The sequence below is a fragment of the Motacilla alba genome, chromosome 17, assembly GCF_015832195.1.
Source record: "Motacilla alba alba isolate MOTALB_02 chromosome 17, Motacilla_alba_V1.0_pri, whole genome shotgun sequence".
In the NCBI taxonomy this organism is placed as follows: domain Eukaryota; kingdom Metazoa; phylum Chordata; class Aves; order Passeriformes; family Motacillidae; genus Motacilla; species Motacilla alba.
Window position 1 is genome coordinate 10,740,649 of NC_052032.1, and position 20,940 is coordinate 10,761,588.

Sequence of the window (20,940 nt, forward strand, 5' to 3'; positions counted from 1 at the left end):
GGACTCTGTGAGGAGCACCCCTCCATGTCACGTGAAAACCTCATTGCTTGTATTTTGAATTTTCACCGTTGAACTGCCATCGGTGTGCCCTGCTCCCGTGCTGGGGAGGGCAGTGAGGGCAGCTGCTGGGTTTGCCTGTCCTGGTCACACCCACCATCATTTCATACTCTTCTGACCGAGCTCTCAAGAGCCTGGGTCATTTCCCTCTTTGCTCCCAGCTCAGCCCATCCCGCGGTGCCTCCCGAGCCACCTGCTGCACGCCGGTGCTTCCACTGCATCTTCAGGAGCTCCACCTGCTAGTGTGGTATTTTCTCTTCTCATTCCCATCCTCTGAGCCCCAGACATCTCATTTGCCCTTTGGCTTTGGACACAGGTTGTTCAAGGCCTCTGCAGTGACCAGCTATTGCTCAGTTACATGCTGGGAAATTCTGGGGTTTAGGGCATTCATATTTATAAACACCAGCCTTCATTAACTGCCACTCATCCTTCTGCCTCGGCCAAATTTATCAGAATTTCTTTCATCTTTTCTGAATTTAACTGATCTATACTCCTGCTTCCTTTTCCAGGTCAGTAATTAATATATTAATGCCATCAGATGGAGTGTGTAACCACGTAGCACACTGCTAGTGACCCTTTACACTGCCTGTCTCCCACTTTTGTTTCCTTCCTCTCAGTCCATCTTATTGATTCATAATGTTACTGTTTCTCTTACCCCCATTTTTATCTTGTTTCCAAAGAAATCCTGTGGGAAGACCTCATTAAAAGCCTTTTGAAAGTCTAAAAATACGTCAAGATATTCTCTTTTATCCATTTATATATTGGTAGGTTCAAAGTATTCTAACAGATTAATGAGACATGATTTTCCACAGCAGAAACTGTGTTGATTGGATGTGATCCTCCAGGTATTTTATCATTCTATATTTAATAAATGTTTAAAGCATTTTGCCAGATACCTGTGAGAAGCTGAATAGTGTCTAATATCCTGGATCACACTTAGAGTCTTTTAAAAATGTATAATATACAGATAAAACCCCTCTGCTTTTCTTCCAGTAAGGGAAAACAGTGCAAACATTGCTGCTGTATTTGTGTATTTCCTTAAATGCTGTGAGTATCTCAATATGTGGCCTTTTATTTCCTCTCAAAGCAGCTCCAGGATGAGACACAACGGGTATGTGAATAAACTGTACATTGGTGTTCTCCTCCATCCACACACACTGCAGCCCCAGCTGGGTCCCACACCACGGCCAGGCTGGAGCAGAGAGCATCCCTCAGGGACCTGCTCTTTCTTTCCCACCAGACCTCTTGCTTCAGGTCCCCTCTGCAGAGCCACATTTGCAGCTTTGGTGCTTCCCAATTCCTTGGAGTTCATCCATTTTTTCAAGAGTTTTTATAAGGAATCTCTAACACTCCCCCTATTATTATTTCACTCTACAGATTAGCTTGTCAAAATTTGAAGATTGAAACTATAAACCAGTTTTTTCTTCTCTGTTGGAGAACAGTTAATTTCTCTAGAATGAATACCCTCTTAATTGCAACCCGCTGCTCATTAGAAAACAAATTACTGGGAAATTATTTGTCCTTTCTGTTGCTTATGTCTCTGCTTTACAAAACCAGGAACTTCTCACCCAGCTCCCTGCAGCCTTGGCCCTGCCCAGCACAGGCGCCTCGTGGCACGGGGACACGCCACTGGTGGCCTGTCCTTCCAGCACGGCGCTGGCAGAGGTGACTCTGCGGGGACATCTGAGCCAGCCCTGGGACAGGCTGTGGCCATCTGGAGATGATGCTGTGCTCCTGCTCCAGGCAAAGGGGGAGGCCGAGGCGATTCCCAGGGAACTTTGGAGCTGAGAGGATTTTGAGAGAATCCCAAAGAGCAGCTCCAGCGTGCCCTCCCTGCACTGCCTTCCCCGTGCGCCACAAAGTGCTAATTCCTGCGTTTGTCCCAATTCTGTTTTCAGCTGCAGAAACAACCAAGAGCTAATAAATCAACCGAGCTCCATCTACAGCCAGAGCACGTGGTGAAAACGAGGCGCCAGAGCCTGCGTGTGCTGTGTACCCCCAAGCTCAGAACACCCCGGTACTGCCCCAAAATGTTGACATAAATGGAATCCAAGACAGGTGTGTTAAATGGGTAAGCAGGAGATTAAAAAAAGGAAAGAAGAATGAAAGTTCCCTGCAGCCTAATCACATCTCGCAGGGAAATTCCCGCACCAACCCAGCCGTGAAGCCGGCACAAATCGATGTGGCCCAGGGGATCAACATTTTACATATATATATATAAAATTGTAAACATCTTTTATGTATGCAATGTAATAACTACACTCAGCATCATGGGCTCTAAAAGCAAATGTTATGGGCAGTTGTATTGCAATAAAGTGGTTAAATGGGAAAGCTTTGAAGGGCTGATAATTTGTACTCTTTTCTTCACAGAACCAACTTATTCTTGTCCAAGGATGACAAATTCAAACACTCTTCTATAGGAAGAAGTTTTCTATTTATCAGGAATTTTCCCCACCCTCTTTCCATTTCCTGGACTTTTCAAGTTCAAAAAGAAGTTGGTTACAGCCCTGATAATGAGAATGGGGTGTAGGTGTAGGTCAGGCAACAAAACCCTCCCAGTCTGGGGGCCCAGAGCCTGCAGGGGCAGAGGGAGGGTCCATCAGTGGGATGTCAGGGACCAGAGTGCCTGGAGTGTCCACCCCAGCTACTGAGCAGCTGCACCTGCAGCCTTCCCCAGCCTGGTGTGGGGTGCTGCTGCATTTCTCCAGCTGATTCTCACACAGAAAGTAGGTGCTGCTGCTGAAATGGTCCCCAAAACCACCGGGCTTGACTCCGCAAGTCTGGTAGCTGTAAAATACCATCTGCAAAAATATAAATGAATATTTTAAAAATTTATTAACCAATAAAATTAACAATCAAATATTATTTCTGAGCCGCAAATAAAGCCCGTGGTGCAGGTTTGCACTGTGCCACGCTAATTATGCACTGTGGGAGAATTCCCCAGGGCCATGTCACTGCTCCTTGCAGACTGAAAATCAAAGCGAAGCTCTGGGCCTGCTGCACTAAATGGACAGTAAATAACACATTCTCTGCCTTTAATTATTTAACAAGCACAGCAGTAACCCAGGATGATGTAAAATATGGGCCAAAATCCTGCATGGGAATGCAGCACTGTTGCAGGTGTGTTTGTCGCACTGGACACAAGTTCTCACTTCATTCAAGGAGGCAGCAGCCCTGTCCTGGCTGTGTGTTCTTACACCAGCAGCTCTGCCCAATCCTCCCCTGACTGGCAGCCTGTACAGAGGGAAGCTACTGCTCAGCACCGGGTGTGCTTCATGTGTAAAACCTGCAGCTGGGATGCATTGGAAAGAAAAGCTTCCCAATATAACAGACTTTAGAAATGTTTATTAACAGTTTGATAATACTGTGTGTGGAGGCTTCACGTTCCTCCAATGACTCCTTAGCTGGGAGCAGAATGATTTCACCCCGTTTGCTTTTAATCCCTTGCATTTATCTTGCCTGAGTGTCTCCACTGGATATTGTTTACTCTTTGGATTAGTAAACTCAGAATTAATTCCACTGTTTATTGCTGAAAGTGGCAGTAAATTCAGCATCAGGGAGAGCCAGGAATCTGCTTAGCTGTGCTGCATGACCCTTTCACGGGCAATAAAAACACCTCCCTGCATGGAGGGACGGAGCAGTTGGAGGCAGACCCCATGTCATTAGGGTATGGCATGTACAGGAGCCTGTGCTCAGCCCTTCTTTTCATTAGGAATTATAGGTGCTGTAGGAATTTTGGTGTCTCTCAAGGGAAAAGAAAATGAAAGGACAAAGAAAGCCCTGCCTGCAAGCCAGCCTGTCCTGATGTCCCTGCCTGCCCCGGTGTCCCAGTCTGCAGCAGCGAGGAGCAGGGGCCAAAACCAACCTTCAGCACAACCTGGGGCTCCTTTTGCTCCGGAATCCTGGTGCTTCAGGCAGGAGGAGGCAGTGAGGGTTAACGCACGGTGCCTGTCTGCTCCCCAGTTCCCTGCCTGGCTGTTTTTTTCCTGCTATTAAATCAGCGAAGAGGAATGTGGGGCCAGGAGCTGAGCGGGGGTGGTTGGAAAGGTTACCTAAGTGAACCACGCAATTTTTTTCCCTCAACTTTGTTCCATCTTAAGGTAAAAGGTTCATGCAGAGGGCTATAAATTCCTGTCACATTTTGTTGTAATCTCTCTATGGTTTTATTACTTAAAATGCTGCACTCTCGAGACGGGGAATTTTCCAGGGGTTTGAGGCTGACACGGAGCCACATTTATATTGTGCTGAAGCTCCTCTGGAGTCTCCTTGAGACATGTGGCCGGCAAGCCCGGCATGAAGGCCTTATCAGTCACTCCACCATGGAGTCAGCCCATGAATTATACGGGGAATGGAGGTGGCTCTGCGAGAGCGGGATTGCGGGCCGCCGGGTGACAATAAACATGTCCCGGGAATGTGTCCTCCATCACTCAAGTTCAGATAGCAGATCTGGACCTTAACTACAGCTCCCCATCTCTAAATCTCCCTGTGACCTGAGCGGGAGATGGAGGTGAGTCTCAAGGATATCTGTCTGCAGGGGAGTTTATAAGCAGCCACAGCCAGCGCCGCTCCCAGCACGGCTCCCAGCACGGCCACACCAGAGCAGCCCAGGGCTCTGGCCACCAGCTGGAGCCGGGGCTCGTGGGACAGAGCACGGGAGCCCTGCAAAACCTTCCCGCGCTGGCGAAGGCGTGAAGCATCTCCTCATGGCTTTTGCCTCCATGAAAACACGTGGAATGCGGCGGGGGTTGCACAGGTGAGGACCCCCAGGCACGGGGCTCCCTGTGCTTGGAGGCTGCAGCACCCACACGAGCAGTGCCTGGACACGAGAGGCACAGGGTTCTTCTGCAGCTCAAGGATATCCCAAAGGGAATTCTTCTTCCTCCTGAGCTCCCTGTGCCGAGCCCGAGGATGAATGCCCTGCAGTGTCCAAGTGCTCATCTCTGCACGAAAGCCAAGCCACAGCATGAGCCATGGTGGCACCCAGCCCTTGGGCAGTGACAGAGACCGAGTGGCTCCCAAAGAGGGGAGAAATAAATCAATTAATCCTGTTACTAAATTAAAATAATAAGAAGAAAGAGTCTAAATGCAATGTGTTAATGAAGTAATGAAGGAAAGCGGCATGCTCAGTGCCAGAGCTAAATACAGCCATTAAAACCCATAACCTCTGTAAAATTTGTGATAAAATTACAATTTAATTTTATAAAGATAATTTATTAGCTAATACCTCATTGCACATGTTAATAGCTTGTGCTTAAATAATAGTAATCTTGATTGCTCTGTGGTCATTAAACTTTTTTTTACATACTGTTTAACTGACCGTTTTGTATGTGGTTTGAGGAGAAAAAAGTAATTATTGAAGTCTTAAGCACTGAGTTAATTTCTAATGAAAGGATAATTTTATTCCAATGATTTTACATTTAATTAACTAAAGCTGCATATAATGTGGGGTTCTAAGGCAGTGCTGATTCATTTGTGCACTGGACAAAGGGCAGGGGTGGGTGAGCCCCCAGGTCCTGGCAGGTGCAGAGGATGAGCTGGGAGCAGCTGCAGCGGGAAGGAGGGAATGGAGCAACCCCACAAAGTGAGGCTGAGAAACTGTACATCTTTTTGTGCTGTGCTGAAATGGAGGCTGGACCTGAACTGGGAAGGGATGTGGTCATGGGTTTGGGCTCTGTGAAGGGGTTGTCATTGTCACCCTGAGGATTTCTGTGCCGTGGGAATGATGAGACAAGAATGGGAGGAGGTGGGATGGTGAGTGTGATATTGCAGTTTGGAAAAACTGGAAAGCTGGAAAAAGAGAAAAAATCGATTATGGGAATGAATGAAGAAAGCCAGACAGAAAGTCATGCTTTTGTCAGTCTGAAAATGTCTGGTGTGATATATTCACTACCTTTCACTTTTGGTTCAGGTCAGTTTTTACACGTAAAAGTTCTCTTTGATATAAAATGCCAGAAAATTCTCCAAGAGAAGCAGCGAGCTGCAGATAGTCACAATCAAATAGTGGCACTGTTCCCATCCCTCCCAGCCTGTTCAGAGCACCTTTGCTGCCAGCCCAGCTGCTGCCACACGTGGGGTGCCGGGCCCAGGCTCGGGCGCTGTCCCGGCAGCGCGGGCACGGCCCTCCATCGCTCACCCGCCCGTCAGGTAGGTGTTCCCAGGCTGCAGGGGAAACGCTTGTCAGGGTATTGATAAACAACAGATCTGTGTCAGTGCAGATGCCTTTTTAATGGCGTGTCCTGAGGTGCAGACATTAGGGTTATATCCTCCTGCCTCCCAGCCCCGCGCGCAGCAATCACTCCTCCTCAAGCAGAGCGAGGGCTGCCACCGACCCTGTTCCGCGCCTTATTAATGCATCTCCCTCTCACCAACGCAGACAAGAAAAGACAAATCTGGAGCCCTGCGTGCACAGCAGGACTGTGGGGTGCTTGGGGGGCTGTGCAGTGCAAAGCAAAAGTTCAGACTCTGCTGTCACCAGGGAACAGGAACCCAACGCCGTGGTTCAACGCAGCCCAGACTGCTCATCACACGCGGGACTGGCCTGGGCTCCTCCGCCCTGCAAGCCTCCCGGTGTTCTCACCTCCTAAGAGGTTAACAGCCTGGGGTTTGGGGGTTTTGGGAATATCTCTAAAGTCTTCATTAGCAGAATGAAGGACTATCCATGAGAAACATCCAATCTCTCTTAAAGGGTTGTTTAAGTTGCTGAGCTGGAAGTCCCTGTGACAGCAGGGGAGAGCCCTGTGTGAGCACAGACAACAGCAGCCCCAGGACAGAGCTGTGTTTGACTCTCTGGGATGCTCCTCCAATGCAGCTGCTCCTTGGCATCCTCCCCATGCTCGCCCCCTGGAGCAGAGGTACCAATTTTGTTTCCTTCTTCCTGAACAGCTGCTGCTGTCCCAGTTGCTGCAGCTCCCAAAGGAAGGTGGGGATTTGTGCTGGGCCATGCACAGAAAGGAGCCCCAATGGGGCTCTGAGTCTATTTTGCATGTCCTGGTAGCTCAGGTCCCAAGCCTTTTATTCATAGAGAGGCACTCAGGTTTGGAGCACTCGCCCCCTTGTCAAGGAGAAACAAACCCATGCAGCTTAACTGACTAACCCCAACTGGACAGCAGGGCTCAGACTTAAAATATTCATGAATTAGCCCACAGTACACATTTCTCAAAAATATATTAGATGTAAGAATATTAACCCCAGGAATCACAGGGACATCAGGAACCTTGCCACACTGTGCATCTACTCTGCAAAGGACTGTGATTCTTTAAGAAAAATCTCTCTTAGCCACGGTTTGCAGGATTTAATATTATGCCCATTAGCAGAAGCAAGCACCACCCTTGAAGCACACATGCAAATAGCAGGGGAGAATGGAGGAAGACAATAAAACTGGAAGCAGCCTTTGGAAGTGCAAATAAATAATTGGATTGCAACGTGGAAGTGTTTTCTGGTTTGATGGGCACCTCCTTTCACTGAAAATAAACCAGGCTGAATGGCTCAGTGGGTCCTGCACACCTCTGAATGGGCCCAGCTAGCTTGTGCTCTTGGTAACTGTGGGTATCATGGAGGTACATAAAAACATAGTTTATTGTTAAATTAAGTGTCCTGTTCTTGAAAACAACCCTTAAATTTAACATTCCAAGGCTGCTGCTGTTTATTTGCACTCTCAGAGCACTCTCAGTGCTGTCCACTCAACTACTCGAGAAATACATTGTAATAAAAATAAATGGACAGTTTGGGTTTCTCTAAAATTAAAAGAGGATATACAGCAGCCTTGCACTCCTGCCTTGTACTGAGGTAACCTGTGATAAAGTCACATTGTGTCAGAGATGGCAAATTATGCCTGCTAATTACTTACCGGAATTTCAGATTTGTCCTTACCATAATTAAAAAGGTGTCACTTTATTAGAATAGGGCTGGAATGATGGGGCTTGGAGCAGTGGAGGAGATTTCTGGTTAGAGATAATTACCAGTGATGTATTCCTTTCTCTCAGAGCCGCTTTTGCTGCATTCCCCCCATTACTGTGTAATGGATGTGTGTGTGCCACGGCTGCCGTGGAGCCGCCAGCCCGGCGCGGGGAGCCCCGGCCCAGGGGGCTTCCACTGCCAGCCTGACCCCTGGTCCATGCCCAGGGGGCTTCCACTGCCAGCCTGACCCCTGGTCCATGCCCAGGGGGCTTCCACTGCCAGCCCGACCCCCGGCCCAGGGGGCTTCCACTGCCAGCCTGACCCCTGGCCCCCACCCAAGGGGCTTCCACTGCCAGCCTGACCCCTGGCCCCCACCCAAGGGGCTTCCACTGCCAGCCTGACCCCTGGTCCATGCCCAGGGGGCTTCCACTGCCAGCCCGACCCCCGGCCCAGGGGGCTTCCACTGCCAGCCCGACCCCTGGTCCATGCCCAGGGGGCTTCCACTGCCAGCCTGACCCCTGGCCCCCACCCAAGGGGCTTCCACTGCCAGCCCAACCCCTGGTCCTGGCCCAACACCATGGTCCCGCTGGTTTCACTGAGCCCCATTTGGGATCCAGCGACAGAGGGGACGAGCTGGGGTCACTCCTGCTCTGGGCTGCCCTCCCCGCCCATGGGGTCATTCCAGAATTTCCCTGGCAAGCTCCCAGGCGCTGCTCTGGGGTGCCAGCTGCTCCCCAAGGGACAGGGCCCTGCACCCTGCAGACCCCAGCTCCATCGCTGGCCAGTGGGGCCAGGAACCTGCCCCGTGTCAGAGCAGGGGCTGGGCTGCCCCACACCCCTGGGATCCCCCTGCAGCCCCCCGTGCCCGTCCCACGAGGGGCTGGCCCCACTGCCCAGCTCCATTTATATGCAGTGTAACAGGTTTTGTTGGCAGAAGAGACTTGAACCTGTCGAGGGCAAACTCGAGTCTCTCCCAGGGCCTGGCAAAAGAAAATAGCAGCGTTTAACCGCGATGAAAGTCACAGCACAAACAGGGACGCAGGGAGAATAATTGCATGGCTGCAGCGCCCGGCTCCATGTTATCATTACACATTGGAGTCCTGGTCTGTAAGTACAGGGATGGCGTGAACCCCCGCAGAAGATGAAGGTTATAAAAGAGGCATTACTGGGAAAGGTCAGCAGGCTATTCAAACACGGAGCAGTTGCAATCCGCAGATTCAATACCGAAAGCTATTTGCAGGGCTGGAAGAGGCAGGAGGAGTGGGAGAGGCAGACACAGCCCGCTTGTACAGCCACGGGAAGGCTCCTTGTGCAGCAAACTCAGAGCAGACACAGGCAGGATCAGCCCCTCTCCAGCCCTGCTCGCCCGTGGATCTCACCAGCAGTGCCCTTTGCCACAGGGGTGCTGGCAGTGCCACTTGTGCCACACCAAACTCCTCAGCCGTGCCTGGAAACAACCAGGTGGAGCACAAAGGGTGAGACAGCTCTTCTGTCATGATACCACTGAGGTCTGGCTGCAGACTGTCATCAATCTGATTTCTACTCCAACCCATCTGGACAGCTAAAACATCTTTTCCTTTCAGAAGAGACCTCCCTAGGCTGAGCGCAGCACTGCAGCCACACGCTCCACGTCTGGGGTACCACAACACAACAGATCCTGTGGCTGATGGACAGCCCCATCAGACTCCACATTTTTATAAAAGATGGTTTGGTTTGCTCTTGAGGCACTGTTGTTATTGCCAAAAGGTTTCGCTCCCCAAGCCTGTGCTGAATATTGTATTACTTTGCTATGCTCAGAAACTAAAATTACAACAATTTAATTTTGAATATGGTGGCATTATTACCATTTGTATTTGCCATTTCATAAGACTTTTCATTTCAACTGCTTTGCTTTCCTGTCAAGAGGAAAAACCTTCAATCTATCGGCTTTTACCAGAGAGGGAACTGTGCTGGAGTGTAATGCAGTATTGTATATTTCTTCTCTAATGCTCTTTTGAACAAAATCATCTATTTCATCAACAGTATATCAGCGGTGACCAAAGACCATTAAATAATGCATCTCACTCAGGAGCAGTGGAGCAGGGAAAGGGCTCTGACCTGTTTTAAACCTTATTACTTTCTTGCATTATGCCCCTCACTGCAATCTTTTTGTTTAAGTGATTTCAGCTGAGGCGTTGCTTCCTGCCTTTAAACACACGGTGGACACGTTATTGCTGAGCTGGTTGGACTCAGCCTCAGCAATTCCCATCCTACACCAAAACCAGCCTCTGCATGTGAATCTTCGTTAGCCTCACCAAATACCCCTGTGTGCATCAGGGGCTGCTGTGAATAACATCCCTCTTTCTTTTGGATCTCGGGGCAGAGGCTGCATTTCATTCGGACCCGTGGCTTCCCCTCCCAGCAAATGTTTGGTGCTTGCAATTAGCAACCCCAGGGTTGGTAAAGCAGGCAGAGAATTCATCCAGAGTGGAACAGTCTAAGAAGAGAACACACAGTTGTAACAACCAGAAGCGGTGTGGGGCCAAAGACTGGGATGGAAGGTTTGAAGAGCGGTGTCCCCATGAGCCCTGTGCTGGCAGTGCCTGTGCAGAAGCCAGCCATGGCCACCACGGGCAGCACACTGTGTTCCACACTGTCCCCAGGGCAGCCCGTGCTGTGCCCGGGTCGTGGAGGACTGGCCCCAGGGCTGCCGAGCGTGGCTGTCCCCACGCTGTCCTTGCCAGCTCGGCCGTGGGTGCGCACCAAGCAGTGGCCTCTGCCTGCTGGTCAGCCCAGCCCCGCCTTGGTGGCACGGGAGGTGGCACTGGGACAGCTGCCCTGGGGCAGGGACAGCCGTGGGGGCACGGGGACCCAGCTGCTCTCTGCCTGGGGGCTCGGCTGGCTGCAGGGCCAGCACCCCGTGCAGCTTTGCCTCTCCCAGCCCTGGTGAAGCACAGTCCCCCACCAGCCGGTGAGGGGGAAGCCTGAGAGACTTACAATTACATTTTCTCACTAGTCTAATGAGGTGAGAGACAGACAGAGGAGAGAGTTCCCTGGGCTAATTTTCCAGCCAGCAGCCACTGCGTTCCTCCTCTACTGCAAGAGGCAGAGGGAGAAATGACTCTTCCAGATTAGAGGCTCTTGCTGAAGGCATTCCAGAGAACCATATTCCTCTAGGACACTACAGCAAAAAAAAAAAAAATGGAGATGACAAACCATTTTGCTACATTCAGCTGGAATGAAGTAACCCACAAACAGAACTGTGTGGTGCTGGGGGTGCCCTGATCAGGAGAGAGCACCTGGGGAGAGCAGGGAGCGAAGCCTGGCCTGAATCATTGCACGGGGCTCTGCTCAAGCAAGAGAGGGAGCAGGTCAGCGCCTGCACAGAGGGAGGAATTAGCTGTGAGAGGGAAGGAGCATTGCATTTGTCTCCCCTGCTAGTGAACAATTTGTCATCATGGAAATGTTAGCAATGGAATACTCCCTGCCTGGGAGGAGCAGCACTGGGCTGCAGGGGGGAAGTGCTGGAAGGAGAGGGCTCTGCCTCTCTCCCAGGCATGCTGGGTCCTTCAAACTGGAGAAACTCTGAGAAATCCCTCCTCATACCCACAGGGACCATGGAGGGAGTGCTCCTTTCTTGGATCCTGTCCTCTCTGGTCTTTGTACTGGATTCACGTGTGCTCAAATTTGACTCTTTGGAGGTTCTCTGATAGCTTTGGTTGAAACCATTGCTGTGGTGTGCTCTCCTCACACCCCTGGTCTCAGCACAGCTAACACACTTCCAGCATGCCTGAGTGGACCTGAGACACCTGAACTTCCTAATCTTGGTCTAAGTCAGGAGGAGGAGTCAGTAAGATCCCTCCATTATCATCACCACGTGCAATGTGTTCACACACACACGTATGTGCATGGGTGAGGAATGTTTCATCAACCAGTCCCTGAACCAGATTGGAATTTCCCCATTTGACTGACAAATCCAGCCAGTCTGACCCATCCCTTGCCATCCTCTGAAGTGTTTGGAGCTTGTAGCTGTCCTGGAATTTGTTTTAGCCTGAATTACATTTTGGTTAAAAGGGTGTGTGCAGGAGTCACTTTTCTTTTGTTTCCGAAAGGAGCTCTTTCTGAAAGCACTCTGCTGCTCAGCTCATGCAAACTAGGAAGAGATCTGTCAAATATCAAATACGAATTTTGTTGCTGAAGCTCTTGGAAAATTGACAGGTAGCATGCAAGCAAACATTAAATCAATAACAGCGAATTTCCCCCGGGAAACTTGTAGTGTTTTCTCATCAAAATCTTTAAATCCTTAAAGAACCCATGAAAGGTTTACACACTGGCTGTTGGTTAATCTGGTTACCTCTGCATGGCTCGGCGCTGCTGATCAGCACGGCCAGCTAATAGCCAGTGCTGATCACCCAGCAGTGTGTGTAATATCAGCGCCCCGGCGCTGATGTATTGCAGCTTTGTTAGTCACTGTGGCTCCTTGGTAAATTCATTTGGAGTCCTCCGGGGTTTTAAATCTCTCATTTGGCCAACAACGAGGTCTGAAAAGATTGCAGTTCATTTCGACCCACAGTGGATGGAAGGCTCATTTACTGGCTGCAGGCAACTCAATCAGGCCGGCCGCTGATGAGTGAGTGACTTGTTCAGACCGCTAGTCAATATGTGTCTGCTGTGATAGAATGTCAGCATCTGCTGCCTGCTCCTGTCTCCCACTGCTCTGGCTTTTTTCATTTGGGCTGATCAATGTTATTAAAAACACCTAGGAGTTCCTTAACTGCTCTGCCACTTGAGGCTTTTCCTTCTTCCCTTTTTTTAAACACAACTTTGTATTATCTGCAAACACGTGCAGATGATGCACAGATCAATTTTTTACATGAGTGTGTGGAACGGGGTGTGTGTGTACACTCGGGCACATAACTTGTGCACTGGAGCTGGCTCTGCAGCTTCATCACTCTGCTTTGGGATTTTTGTGTGTGTTGCCCTGAAGTAGCTCAGACTTAGAGCCTTATGCAAACATCTGCTAATTATTATTTGTAAATGAACTTCAAATATAAGCATGGAAAAAATAATGCACCTTCTCTAAAACTGAAGTGAGAATGCCCAAGTGGAATCAGTGACACCCTGTGGACACCCAAACATTCAAAATCAGACTGCTGCTCCAAATAAAATATCTCTATTACCTGAGATAGAACTCAGGTAAATAAGCAGAGGGTTAAAACCATGACAGGTCTGGAACATGCACACCATTTGCCTGTCCAGCAAACCATTTCCTGGGGACTAATGGCACTCCATGGCACAGGTGGGCCAGCCAGCAATTACATGAAAAAAGGGAAACAGATACACTGCTAAGCTCCTGCAGGGACTGCACTGTCCCAAGGTGATGGAAGAAGGGGGATGCTGTGTCTTCTGGGCAGACCCCAGGCTCCACCTCACCCAGAAGAGAGGAAGAAGGGAGAGCCCACATCACACAGAGGAAAGGCAAGGTGATCTGCTGTGACCTGAGGACAGGCTTCAAAATCCACCCATGCTTCCATCCCTACCCCCTTCCTCTGCAATATGGCATCCAAAATAGATACCAAGAAATGACCTGCCAGGAAAAAAATGGAAGCCTATAATTATGTTATTGAAAACCTGTTCCACACTGTATTATTTAAGGTTATTTTATTATGATGTTGAGATGAGTTTCTTAAAGAAGAAACTCTGGGTTTATTGCACTCCTCACAGAGAGGAGCCCTGGGTGATTTGATAGCCTATTTGAACAAGAGGGATGCTTTACGAGCCCCTATAAAAACTGATGACCCCACTCACATTTGTATTTAATGAAATAAGGAGGAGCTTTCGTTATGTTTTCAATAACCTTCACTGCTCTTTCAAACCTGCTTCAAATAAAAGCTGGAATCTGCATGTTTCTGTGCCGAACCCCAGCAAGGAGGGCTCTGGAGGTTCAGCCTGGCTGGTGAGCTGTCCCTGTGTCCCTGTGTCCCTGTGGTGCCACTGCCAGGGCTGTGTCCTGCCGAGGGGATGGTGGCATGGGTGAGAAGTGCTGTCCCAGTGGATGGGGTGGCCAGGAGGAAGGTTGGGCTGAGAAGGGGCTCCAGAACTCATCTGCCTCAGCCTCCCAGGCACCAGCACACTTCTTATTTCTAAGTGTCTTCCCACACACCAAATCAGGCTTTTTCATTACACAATTTTGGTCTGTCATAAAACATTAAATCTTTCTGAAAAGTTCCAGTGCTTGGATCCTCCTCATTACATTAAATAATTGCTGCTGCCTCTGGAAGGATCAGAGGCTGCACCCGCAGCTGGTGGCACTGCCTGTGCCCGCCTCTCCTGGTAGGAGATGAGCCCAGCTGTCCCACTGGGGACCAGCCCCTGGCTGCAGGGGTCAGGGCGGGTCCTTGGGAGGGTCTTGGGTGGATATCTCTTCCCCATCTGGCAGCCTTCTGCAGATTGAGCTGGCGATGATCATTTCCAGGCTGGGTGCCCTCGGGGTCGGCGGTGCCCAGGCTGCCCGCGCAGGGGCACACGGCAGGGGCCCAGCACAGCAGCTCCCTGGGCTCTGCTCTGCTCAAAGGGAGGCCTGGAAGCTGTAATCGATGGGCTCCAGACTCGGGCTGCTCCCTGCAGGGCTGGTTTAGGATGAATGAAGGAAGGGCAGAGCTGTGGTGGCACGGGAGCTGGCACTGTGACCGCTGTCCTGCGTGGCCACCGTGGCTGGTGTCCCCCGGCTGCGGGAGCCACTTGGCCCCAGGGCTGTGAGATGAGCAGGGGGAACCTGGCAGGGTTTATTAGAGCACATCCAACCCTCCACGTGGCATTTGCATTCACAGTTTGATGTGGATGCCACCTCAGCAGATGCCTGTGATAAGCTGCAGCGGGTTACGGCGCGCGGGTGCTGGAGTGATTCAGTGCCATGCCTCGCAAGCTGCTCCGTAATGGGCTGCAAGGCTGAGCTTTACGATCATTGGAACGTAAAGGGTCACAATCTTAATCTCCTAATAGTGTGTTTTTAACAACATTTACACTTTAACATATTGAAAAATCTCATCTCTTTCTGCCACCCAGCATGACAGCACAATTCAAAGCGATCAGTGCAGCAGTATATTTCAGTATTTTAGACATAAATCAACCTGGCTGAAATATTTTTTTCACTTCCAGTACTTCTGAAAACCTGGGATTTTCTAACTTTAATGTTTCTTACTTGAACCTTTGTATTCAGTGGAGTCTCCCACCTGAATAATTCAGCAGCATTAAATAAAGAACGCAGAATGGAGGCCCCAGTCCAGCACCCAACGCAGACATGGTGCTTTGTGGCCCATTGCCCTGGGAAACCTGTACCCAAGGAACACAAATAGTTTGGGAATTGCCTGCAGGTATGGAAAGAATTAAATTCTGCATCACCCTATGAAGCTAAGTGACAAGCAACAGGAACATATCAGGAATAAAGAGCATTTTTGATTTCATGAAACCTTTGGGATGAAAGGGGAGTTGGTTTTTTGCAGAATTTGCAAATCTGACACAAACCATTTATTCCAAGAGCCAGTACTCAGTGCAGGAGTGGCCTCTCCTCCCACAACAACTGAATTCAGTTCTTCTCTAGGATGTGGAAGGGGAAAATAAAGAAGAAAAGGACTCTTGGGGTTTCCTCATTAGTGAAGCCTTCCCCCCGGTGCCCTCGCTTCTTTTCTGTGCCTCTTGCCCTTCCCCACATGCCCTCTGGGGCTGGGCTCTGCCCCTGCCCACAGCTGCTGCCCCTCACTGGGACAACCTGGCCTCGTGGCTGACTTTTTATTCAATTAGAAGCTCCTTCTCCAGTTTTCCTCTGTGCTGGCCAGGATTTCTCTCTGCTCCCACGTGAGAAAGGAGCTGGGCATATGGGCTGAACCACAATGATTTGATTCATGGGCTGAAATCATCATTGAACAAGTGTCACAACATGGCATTAGATTAAGAACTAAAGTGATGGGCTATGGTGAGTCTGTTCATTAGTATTAATAGAGCTTAATTAGGCACAAGCATGGTGTTGCAGGGAAATGTGAAGTTGGCTGCAGTTTCCATGGTGGGAAAAAAGGTGTTATTCCATAAAGGTGATAGAGGCCCCTAAGCCTTGTGCCTGCCTCTGAACCCCAGCACAATCTGGGCTTGGGATGTGGCCTTCCTGGCCCAGGAGTGCAAGGGAGTTAAGGACTGGGTCTCACTGGGGAGCCAAAATTGAGGAATGGAAAGTGCAGACTAAAACCATGAAATCTGGGGAAAGTCCTGACCTTCACACGGGGACTGTCTCAGGGAGACTCGTTCAGTCCTGGCCTAGCCTGGCAGGGGAGAGGGCAGGGCAGAGCCCCGGGGAGGGGTGGGGGGCAGGAACAGAGTGAGGGACAAAGGGACACGGGCAGGGAGTGCCTGCAGGAGCCAGTCCCCACATGGCACTGGACCAGGTGGCTCTGCCAGGGCTGGGGCTGCTTTGCAACCAGGGTGAATATCCATGGATGCATTCAATGCTTTTGTAATTACCTCAGTTGTTTCTTTATCTTCAGTATCCTCCCTCTTGCACCAGTTTGCCTCCATTCATGCTGCTCTTTGCTTTATGGTTCTTAGGCCATTTTACATTTCTCCCCATTTGGCAGCATTAAATTTTATTTACCATATGTCCCTTCTGCTACAAAGATGATAAAATCCTTTGGATTTTTGTTGTGCTGTTGCAAGCTCATTCAGCACTCACCTCAATTTAGTGTCCTCGGCAAGTGGAGCTGATTTGTTGCTGGTTTTCACAGAGGTCCAAGCTGGGCCACTGCCAGGTTGTGCTGCAGACATGCACTTGTCCACTGCTTCTTTCCCTTTGCCAGATATCGTCCCCTCAGGAGGTCTCCAACACCTCTGTGGTGGGACAGAGTATCATATGGACCTCTGGCAAGAAAACCAAGCGGAGTGCCAAGACAATCCTTTGTACCTGGTTATTTTCCCTTTTTTGTTTCTATTCTGTTGAAAAGTCTCCCCTTGCTGACTATTCCAATCAGCGCTGTTAATCCTGGGGTTAATGTGCTCTCCAAGCAGCCACGATGGCAGAAAAGTGGAGACACAGCCCGGGATTAATACCCAGGGCCAGATGGACTCTGCCCTTGTTCTGCTCTGCCTGCGGCGGGGTGGGCTGCCAAGGAGGTGCTGCCCGACCATGTGGAGCTCAGTCCCAGCTGGGAGGAGGAGAAGTGCACCTTTGGATGCCCCAGGAGAACTTGTGGCAGCCCAAGGCATGGAGCTGGAGCTCCAGCTGGCTGCCCTCTGCCCCTTCAGCCAGGGACAGCTGCACTCGTGGCTCCCTGGCCACGGCCCACCCGGCCCACCTCTTACCAAAGCTCCTGCCTCCCTCCCTTCTGTGTAAATGAAAACGCATCAGACCATTTTAGCTCTCATGAATGAATGAAATGCAAAATGCTGCTACACTGGACTTTGCTGCTGCAGTCAAATCTAGCTGCAAACAGTGGCTTAAAATTGTTTCCACCTTCAACCGCATCAGGAGGTGATTTGGAGATCCTCAGTGGAATACTAATACTTCCAGAAGTCTTTTAATTTTAAGCAAGTGAAGGGGCAGAGTTTGAGGCACAGCTAGCTCTGCTTTTAACAAAATAGTAATCTCTCACTTTCACAACGTCTTTGGTTTAAAGGGGCTGAAGCTGAGGCCCTCATCCTTCTGAGAGCATCGCACAGCCAGAGCTGGGAGCCTTGGCCAGGCGTGCTGGAATCAGAAGGGCTCTGCACGGACCAGTGAGCCCATTTGCATCATCATCCTGCAGGGTGAGGGCTGAGCTGCCACATCCCAGGCACCCTGCACTGGCTTTTTCTTCCCGAGGATGGCCTGTTTTGCAAAGACTGCCATGGCAGTGCCATCGCTGCTGGATGAGGACGCTGCAAATGGAAGCTGAGCCTCGCTGCACCCTCGGGCCCCTGGCCCCCTGGCTGTGGGTGCTCCTTCACCGTGCCCGAGGGCTCAGTGCAGCATCCACCCCTCCGTGCCCCCCGGCTCAGCACAGCCCTGTCCTGCTCAGGCAGCCATGCCAAGGACCCACGGCTGGGCTGGGGCCACAGCCACACCTCCACCTGCATGGGACAGGGCAGGGACCTCAGCAGGGTGACATGTGGCCCCAGTGTGGCTGGGGACGTGGCTCTGCCATCATCCCCACGGCAATCCTGCTGCCCCAGCCCTGCCAGCCACCGCCGCCCTTCTATGGAGAACCAGACTTGAAGAGAGCTCAAATTAAATGTAAGTAATTTCCCTTTTTCCTACCTTGAAATTCCTATTGATTTCCTACCTAAATAGAAATTCCTATTGATTTTGTGTCTGTTCATATTAGTATGTTACCTTGTCACCTTTTGTTTGCGATATTATGTTGTTTTACGTGTTGGTGTTTTCGGGAGGCTTTGGTGGAGCTGAGTCTCTGTGGGTGCCACCAGACCTGGGTGCTGGGCCAGCCTGGCTGGGCAGAGCAAGAGGTGCTTTGGGCACTCCCTGTTCCCCACGGGAACCCATCCTGGCATGAGCAGAACCCTACCTGAGCTGCAGAACCCCACCTGAGCTGAGGAACCCCACCTGAGCTGAGGAACCCCACCTGAGCTGCAGAACCCCACCTGAGCTGAGGAACCCCACCTGAGCTGCGGAACCCCACCTGAGCTGAGGAACCCCACTGAGCTGCAGAACCCCACCTGAGCTGAGGAACCCCACCTGAGCTGCGGAACCCCACCTGAGCTGAGGAACCCCACCTGAGCTGCAGAACCCCACTGAGTTGCAGAACCCCACCTGAGCTGTGGAACCCCACCTGAGCTGAGGAACCCCACTGAGCTGCGGAACCCCACCTGAGCTGCAGAACCCCACCTGAGCTGAGGAACCCCACCTGAGCTGAGGAACCCCACCTGAGCTGCAGAACCCCACCTGAGCTGAGGAACCCCACCTGAGCTGCAGAACCCCGCCTGAGCCGCGGGCACCCCCGTGTCCCTGTGCCTGGGCTCTCCCGTGACAGCGTGTCACAGCCAAGGCGCCGCCGCTCCCCGGCTCCGCAGGGGTTATTTCTGTAATGTTTTCTTGTGAAAGCTGCCGGCTGTTCAGAAATCCTGCGGCTAACAGGCTGTTGTGGTCCTCTCGGCTCTGCTGGTCAGACAAGTATCTTCCCCCTGTCCCCGGCGTCCTCTATTCCTCACACCTCACTGAGCAGGCACCGCCACGCCGAGACCTCTGACCGAGTTGTCAAGGTGACGGGTGCTGTTATCCTAAAGTACTTATTTCACATACATGGTGTTTTGTCCCTGGCTTTTATTGAAACACAGAGAAGAGACCAATTATCTTCCTAATGGTTTGCACAGCTTCTTTCTTCTCTTAAGTGGGAGTTAATGACAAATGGTTTGGGCAGGGGGTCGCTCTCGCACGGGGAGCTCTTGGGTGTCCCCTGCTTTCCAGGTGTCCAGGGACACGGGGCAGCTCCTCTCATCTGCTCTCCTCGCCCAGGCATTGTCACCGATTTTCTCCTCCCTGCTTAACCCCTGCCAAATTAACGCTCTTTCCCCAATGCCCGAGCGCTGGCGCATCTCCGAGCCCAGGCAGGAGGGGTTCAGTGGTGCCAGCGCAGGCAGGGCTGCCCGGACCCGCAGGGCTGCCCGGACCCCCTTCCCAGCCAGGCTGGAGTCTCACCCACCAGGCTCCTGCTCTGGGAGCAGCCGGGGCCCAGCAGCTCGGGTGTGTGCGGGGAAGGGGCTGGGGCCAGCTCCGCTCGGGCAGGCTCTGTTATTGATGTGCTGCCTCTGGCTGGATCAGTAACGGATGTGGTGTAAGCCAGAGGGTTCCTCTTGCCTTCAAGCCTGCATTACCCCGTCAGCAGCAGAGGTTTCGCTGGCACCTGATAAGCCACATAAAGCAGATAAATACTGGGGAGATGCTGTGTGCGAACACAATCAGTCTTGGCAGTGACACGATCCCTGTGTAACAGCCTGGCAGGTACCTGCAGCTTTGTTTTTTGCAGAGTGAAGGCAAGTTGAGCTGGAGGAGCTCTGGATTTGAGTTACGCAAAGCAGGAAATTGTGCATCTCCATATCACATTCCAGGAAGAAGATGCAATTTCATCACTGCAGACTCATGAAAGTGGGAACACTTTAACTCAGGCATGGTTTGGTTTGGGAAGTGGCTGGAATGATTTTTCCATTCAAAAATATGGTTGACCTGAACTCCAGATGGTGGAGACCCCCTCACTTCTGCATGCAAGGTGGAGAGACTGGGTGGCCCCAGTGCCTGCCTAGGAGCCTGGGAGCATGTCCACAGCATGTGACCCCTCCGAGTGCTGTGGTGTCTGTTATTTTCACCCTTTCCTGTTCTGGGACATCATAGAAAAATCCACCTGCAGATTGTTTATCTTGTTTTCTTGTGAGTTAAGATGCAGCCTTTAACTTCCTGTGGATGTAGTGGGTTGGTTAATGCCTGGGTAACTGAGGGAGGGGATGGGGGCATGGCAGTGTTAATGGGAGAACAGCTCATTTATAGTTCCAGCATGCTTTATGACATCAAAAGAGCATTGAGAGAATGCTTGGGATAATGTTAATTAGGGCTCAGAAATAAATGCTTTGCTTCCTCATTAATTGTTATCTCTTTGTTGTGCTCATTAGAAAGTGATTCCTAGCTGCTAAAGGTTGTGCAGCTGAGAGGAGATGTGCTACTTGGGTGGAAGACACCGGGCAGCCCCATCCCAGTTTGGTCCTCGGGGGTGAGGTGGTGGGGGGCAGCTGGCACCCGGGGTGCTGTGGGGTAAGTGGTGAGATGTGGGATGCTCTGGAGAGCACTGTCCATGCGGCGTGTGACAACCCCTGCCCCTATCTCCAATAAGCAGCCTTGCAGGGACCAGCTCTCTTCTCTGTAAGTTTTCTTGTCTCAGCCATTTCTGTAGATTATGTGGAAATACACTTTGGAAAATTGAATCATAAAACTGTGGTGTAAATCCTTTTAAAAAGAGATCAAAGACCAAAATGCTAATAAGG